General features: G+C 40.0%; 1 long non-coding RNA gene across 1 annotated transcript; it reads left to right on the top strand.

The window, feature by feature from the left end:
- The first annotated feature begins 1,903 nt into the window (after window positions 1-1,903).
- LOC139129392 (uncharacterized) lies at window positions 1,904-6,295 on the top strand. The gene is made up of 2 exons (XR_011551553.1): window positions 1,904-2,185; window positions 4,801-6,295. It is a non-coding gene; the product is annotated as an uncharacterized lncRNA (long non-coding RNA).
- The last annotated feature ends 1,278 nt before the right edge of the window (window positions 6,296-7,573 follow it).

The raw sequence follows: 7,573 nt of genomic DNA, 5'->3' as shown, positions 1-7,573 counted from the left end.
AGCTTTAAAACTATTTTATCAAGTCATTTTAACAGTTTGATTTGTGTATATTTTTCAATTTCATGTAACGTGTTTATGGTTGTCTTGTACATTTGACTTATGATGGTGTGACTTTTTTTTTGTTTCGCAGATCTGTTACTGGGTTTGCCCGTTTATCTGTGTATCAAATAAAATAAAATAAAAATGAAATAAAATTTTATACTTTGTATGTTGCCATGGGCCCCTACGACCGATGTAAACACTGTACCCAGTGTAGGTTGGCGATTGATTAAAGTTAAACTATGTTTGTTAGTTATGATGAATACCGTAAAATTGAAATATTGCAGCTATGTTGACGTGATGCATCTAGATATCATACATGAAATACATTCTTTGTAAACAAGAAAGTCATCCACGAGCAGTTCCGATGATGCCTCCCTTTAATAAGTACGCGATTGTTCCAGAACGTCACTATCTTTACCTTACAGCCTTAAAAAGTGACACAAATTAAAACAGACGTTTTATGATTTATTTTCTCTAATACATTTTCACGTCAGCATCTCGCAAATCAGAGTCTTTATTTTAAGAAAAAGTGACGAAATCGTACAAATGATGACAACTGTTCAAACCTTGAATTGCCATCCGTTTTGCTCGCTTGTTGTTTGTTTACTTGTGTGTTTATGGAGAACGATTTGAAAGTTGATTCGATGCCTGCAGCAGCAATAAAACCACCTTATCTTTGTTACCAGTGCCTTGTGTGGCTGCCTATGCTTTCTGCTAAAGTTTCCTTGCGGACGGTCACACACAGATGGGTGATGGTTAGCTTATGCCTGTGTTGCTAGTATAAGTTCTGCACGAGCCCTGTACTCGGTGAACCGTGACAGACGGACACATCGCTTCCTATCGTGGTGAACAAGATAGAATGAAGTGTCGCGAACTTAGCGCAAACGAACAGATAACGCAAGAGTTGGACAGTAGCTGCTTGTGCCATTTTGGCTGACAATATCGCTGGTTTTAGGACGCACACGCACACAAAATTTTGAGCAAGTGCTGACTCAGTACCTTCTCCAACTTGACACAGTTGACAGGAGGGATATTCATGCACTGTGTTTTGATTTGCATGCTCATACAGAACCTTACTTACGCAATACTTCATCGGCTCCCCACCAATGAGAGTGCGGCAGACCATGACCCATGACTCTGTATAAAACTGAAAAGAAAGAATATGACAAAGGAACTCGACAATCCATAAATCAAAGCGAATCATGTGAATAACAACTCAGAGCAACGCCCTTCTGCTTATTGCACATCAGCAAAATTGTTTATTTTAACATAGACCCTCGTGATTTTGAACGGTGACTTGCGTATGCCGTAAGAGCGCGTGACTGACACTAGGGCGCGCTTTCATTGACAAATATTGTTGTCGCATTGAGAACTGACGAATGACGTCGAAATAGGCAACTTGCCACGACCATTGCAAGGTTTTGAACGTGTCAGCTTCCAGATCATTTCATGGCGAACTTCACAATCCGCCATAACATGTGGAATAAACGAAAGTAGCCAATGAGCATGGTAATTTGGAACGATAAACAATGAATGGCAAGGATAACAATACCCTTACAAACCTTATACATATTTATTGCCTGCACCGAACAACGTATTTCTCGCCAGATCGAATATGAAATTCAGTAGCACGATATTTTTTCGAAGGCTCGGGTTAGATACAAGTAAGGGAGATGGAAATATTTAAAAAGAAAGTAAGATCTATTTTTGTCTTTCTATGATGTACCAGGAATTAGAGTAAGCGAAAGGTGTACGTGCATGTCAGTGATTGACAAAACCATTGTATTCCGCCAAGTTCCGCCTCAGAGAGCAGTCGGTACAATGCGATCGCCTGCGCATGCGCACTTTCAGCCGTATAGGCAGTTCAGATCAGGGCAGCAGGGAGAGCCGAGCGGAGCCGTCAGCGCGGAAAACCAGTTTGCAAATCCTTGTCGTGCAATTGAAGTAAACACACCAGAACACATAACAAATTAGACACAAACAATATGAACAGAGTATACATGAAATAATAGAAGTCAAGTTGACGTGTAGATCATGTCTACAGTGGATAATGTACGTGTGTGCGTACGTGTGTTCCGTCGAGGACCAGGTCAGCGTAGCGTAGCCGTAGATGTAAAGCCCGTATCTGGATTGCTGTATTAAGGTCAGTAGATTTTGTTTTTGTTTGTTACGTTGCGTTTGCTATCGGGGCGTAGGCGCCCTGCTTGGACATTTGCTCGCCTCTTCCGAGTTTCATTGTCGCGTATTTTGGTGTGCGTCCTGAGAAATGTCAATGTTACTATGCATATAGGCACTTTCACTTCGCTACAGTGCGTGAACATAGGCGTATAGATAGCTACAGCTATGGCCTTTTAAAACGCTGGTATGTTGTTTTACAAAAGCGCAAAGGTCGCGCAAAGGACGAACGCTTGTGAGACTGCGCAGTCGCTGTGGACAACAACACTCCTTGTTGCAGTTTCCCTATACGTACGTGCGCAAGCTATGAATTGAACTTGCGAACGGTGCTGCATTCGATGGAAAGAGATAAACCAAATGGTCTTTCATTCGCTGTAAAACTTTTTATGATCAATGTATTCATTTTCGCGCAATTCTGGTTTTGACTGTAGCGTCTCCGCGCTAGATGACTGGGCGTCGTCCTGGGGGTCGAGTCGTACGTTGCGCGGTGGGTTTGAACGCGATCGAAAACTAACTGTAAAAGTACACAGTACAACCTCCAAGCCCCATTATGTATTACGTGGACATGTATCACGTGACGATCGATAATACTTGTGTTAACCTTACTGAACATGAAAGGGACAATGGCTTTAGCTCTTAAAGACGTTTTAATTGTTTTTGTTCCGTAAAGTATATTTTCTTCTTCGTCTCCGTAACAAGTTAGACAAGGTCCCGCTACAAACGTGCATTAGATCTCTCCATGGACGTTACATCCATGATCTCTCAAACACTGCGCATTGAGTAAATTATGCAGTGTTAGTCTTGCCAAATGAATGCTACTCTTTAATAAAATTCGTCTTATGATAGTAACAATTGACATTGCAGTCTTGATAAGGTGAACAACATGCACTTGGACATGGTTTTGGCAGAGGGAAAATAAACTGCATTTCACGAAGAGATGTGACATAAGTGAAATTACACCAAAAGACTGCAGCTACTTTTGAAATTTATGCATTTAGTATTGTAGAGAGATATTCAAAATGTGTTCGTTTGTTTGTTGTATTGTCCGTGCTATGCAACCAACAACAATAAATGAAACAATACAATGCCTTGGCTTATGCATGCTCTCCAGTAAAAATCCTTTGTTTTATTTATGTTTTCTGTATGTGCCCAACGTAAAGAAACGTAACATGCATGTTTTTTTAGTTGACATCATGTTACGATACATTATATCTTGACGTCTGAGCCGAGCGTCGCATAAGGGACATTTGTTCAACATGAACGTCTGACTCGATTAAAACCTAAAGCAAAAACCGATCCCCAAGAGGTATTACTTGAAATTGTGCCCTCACGCGACTCGCTGTAGAAAAAGTGCGAAATTAAGAATTTAGGGGAAAATCTTATTTTTATAAAAGATAAATAACTTTATCATAAATCGACTCATGAACACCGAACGAGCTGTCTGAATATGATTTTGACACTTCGACCAAAACGAAAGCAAATGCCGTAGGCGACGCTTGAATTCCGTTTGTGTTACTCGTTCATATTTTTAGAGTTCCACGTATTCGGCGTCTGCATATATATTGTTTGCAGATACAAATTGTTGTCTGGTAACAATACCCGTTGTTCCGAGGACCCAGTGAATGTCGTGAGGACACATTTGTTATTCTCCGTTGAAAATCGAATCGAATAAACAGAGCAATTGTCCAGTTCGTTCGCCGTAAAATGACTGTAGCCATCAATCAATGACTATTGCTGAGGGGTTCATCTTAGATACCGTGCGTGAGAGGTGTATTTACGTTTCGAAGATTCGGTATACGACTGTGGCCATTCGAATCGTGCGAACGCGAAGAAAAGCCATGTGAAGTTGTAGCTCTTTCATTTTCCCATTGCTTCCCATGGCGTCAGATAATCCTTTACCTAAAAGAAATAATATGAACCGATACGAACACAGTTAGTAAGCACTGTAATCACCTTGAATTCCCTATTTAATGTAGAGTACAGTTTGTGTTTTAGCGAATCGAGCGCTGGTGGTTGGCTGCCTACCTGCGTTTCGAACCAGGCACGCGAAGATGAGAGGTTCGAGAAAAGTGAAATCCACCGAGAATGAATGGCGGTCATTTTGAGCTCCATGACTGTTTGACATTTGGTCGCAAACAAGCAGATTGAAGAAGGAAAATCGCTTCAATTTGCCCTAGTTCCATATTTCGTTACCCCGACGTCGGAACACTCAAAAGAATCATTATCAACAAATAACATTCACTACGCTTTACAGCATTACATTAAACAAAGGACACTTAATATCAATGTTTATGTCACGTGATATATATATATATATATATATATATATATATATATATATATATATATATATATACATAAATATATAAATATATACTTCACACATACAGTAATATATATGTATACCGATTTTACAGTATATGCGTGTATATATTTATTTATTTATTTATTTATTTATTTATTTATTTATTTATTTGTTTATGTTTATTTGTTTATGTGTGTGATATGTTTTATATTTCGGTATTGGTATTATAGGACAAATTGAAAGACTCATATCTCTTTCTCTTTCATATTATTTCACAGAGATAAAATCACCTCTCGACTGCCATGGAGAGATGTTCTCCTGACACTGTTGCCAGGCAACGTTTGTCTGATTTGTTGACATGTCCGGTTTGTTTGGACCTTTATGAGCAACCTCGGACATTACCGAAGTGCAAGCACGATTTCTGCAAAGCCTGCGTCAGGCGTGTCCTTTCTGCGAACCGAAGTTCGCTGAAATGTCCGCTGTGCCGCACGGACAACACGGCGGCGATTCCCGGGAGAAGCGTCAACGAGCTTCCGCGAAATGCATACCTGGACTCCGTGATACAGTTCCTGCGTCACCAGTGCAGTCTGGAGGACTTGGATCACGCAGACGTCGAGTCGCTGGTGAAATTACTGGACAAAAACAGAGCTGACCAGCAGGAGGAAACCGAAAGGCGTCAGACAAACTTGACGAGAGAATCATCTCGGGGGCAAAATAGAGGGCGTCGTTGCATGCCTATCAGCCACTCTGCACCGAGCGGAGCGGAAAATATCAATGTTGACACCAGCTATCACTATTTCTGCCCAAAATGTGAACTTGGTTTCGACTCTGTAGCAGCACTTAATATACACGTTTCAAATTGCAATGAAATGAATACATATTACTGTGCTGATGATCAGATTGACGTCTGGGTTCCCCGATAAGCATTATGTAGGCTAGCTAAGAGTGAAAACTCCAAAACTTGAGTTTTCTTCAATGTCAAAAAGATGTTATTTATTATGCAATTCGAAAATTTACACATTTTAGTCGGCAGTCGCTGCATTTGTACGAAATCCTATATATGGAGGACAAAGTGCATTGACCTCTAATTTCAAGCAAAGTGTCTGGTATTGGCTTGCAGTTTGAGTCAAACAATTTTCTAATATCCTCGGTTTTCAGAATTTACTTTTTCTGTGTCTCTGTAAGTTAAACATGATCGCACGTTTAAGCCAAATCACATTAATTTATTTTGATAAAGCCGTTTTGAATTTTTTCAGTCTTACATTTTTCCGTCCACTGTCACATATATACAGGCCGTCAATTTGTCATTCTAACTCTCCTGTGTATTAGTGTATATATGTAGATACCTATTTCCGCTATAAACATATATTATATGCGCATGCTCGCAAAGAGCGTGCGCGCCATTGTATCCAGTGGGAGAGGTGTACATCAAACCAATATGCAACGTCACAGCATATCGCCAAGCCCAGGATGTCAACTGTGATTAAGATGCATTACAAAAGTGCAGTGAAGTGCTGCTAGCTACTCGACTCTCTGTAAATACGATGTCAAAAAATTATGTAAATATTTCAAAGAACCTTAGAAACGTAGGGATGATATATACAGGTCTGTTTTAGGTAATTAGTCAGTCTCTAATGGATTTGTAGATTATTTTCTAATGATTTACTATAAATTAAGCATTAAAGCCTGCAGTGTATGTGATTTTGTTTACTGTACATAAGAGTGGTATTATTTATTTTAATTACAATCAAGTAAAAATACTCTCAAAATGCGTCTCTTGAATTTCTATCGGTAACTCCTTGGGATGAGTGTTAGGCATGTTTGAAAATTTGCTGTGTACACGTGGTAATGAATTGTTCACAGACAGTGAGCTACAGACATATTGCTGAGCTTGCACTGACTAGCACAGACACAGATATGTAGGGATGATACACAAGCATCTGGGACTGATTGGTTGATTGGATGGATAGATGAATGGCTGGCTGGCTGGATGGATGGATGGATGGATGGATGGATGGATTGATTGATTGATTGATTGATTGATTGATTTGTCGGTTTTAGTGGACGTTCTGTGAGCAACTGGATGCCGGCCATCTAGATGGATGGATTAATGAATGGATAAGCAGGTTGGGTGGCGGTTAGATGACTGGTTGGTCTGTCACATCTACAGTCACACTCCTCTATGTAGGTGATGGCGTACTCACGGAATCCAAATTGCTTCAGTCGTAAATTCTTCTGAATTCAGGACAGAAAGAAAAGTGAAATTTCTGTCCATTTTTCCGAGAGATTCGATAAATTGATTTTTCAGCCTGTTTTTATCGATTGGTTAGTAAATTTACCTAATGCCATTGAAAGGTTGAAATAGTCGAGTCGTCTCATCTTTCACTATTTGTGCTCGCTTCAGTTCATCTTGCATTCTGCGATGACTCGAACTGCCGCTGGAGGCGCTATACACAGCTGTCTCGATGGGATCTGCAGCTGGGGACACTGTTTTCAGAGTGTTGCAGTGGGTGTAGGGACTGTGCAGAAAATAACCATTAATCTATTTCATACTTTCGTCTCCATGATGTAGAAACCGATTACTAGAAAGAGTTTAGATACATAATATTACCTTTTACAAATCAGCATGTGTTCGCAATTCATTAACGCCTGCGCACTGATTTTACGTTGAATTGTTGTGGCCAAATACGCCATAAGGCCGCGTTCAAAAAAAGTGGGAGGGGGGGGCTGGAGGAATTCAGGGGGGGATTTGAAAATTTTTGGGGTAGTTGAGGGGGGGACTTGAAAGTTTTGCTCTGCCTATAGGGGGGGACCTGAAAATATTTTGACTCCCAACATTTTGATGTCGTCCAATGGTTCTAATGTTAGTAATAATTAAACAAAATCTAGAACCGTTTTGTCAAATTTTATGTCTTTAATCTCGAAAAAGTCTACAAATGTATTAATGCCATTAAATTTTCGTAGAACAAGTTGGCCTTGTAATGGGGCAGGAGCTACAACTGTTGATAATTTTTCAATATTTCTATGCAATGTATCAAACACAGTTTCTTG

The sequence above is a fragment of the Ptychodera flava genome, chromosome 3 (genome assembly GCF_041260155.1).
Source record: "Ptychodera flava strain L36383 chromosome 3, AS_Pfla_20210202, whole genome shotgun sequence".
Taxonomy (NCBI): domain Eukaryota; kingdom Metazoa; phylum Hemichordata; class Enteropneusta; family Ptychoderidae; genus Ptychodera; species Ptychodera flava.
The sequence above is the reverse complement of the archived record's forward strand: the minus strand, read 5'-3'. Positions and strand labels throughout refer to the sequence as shown.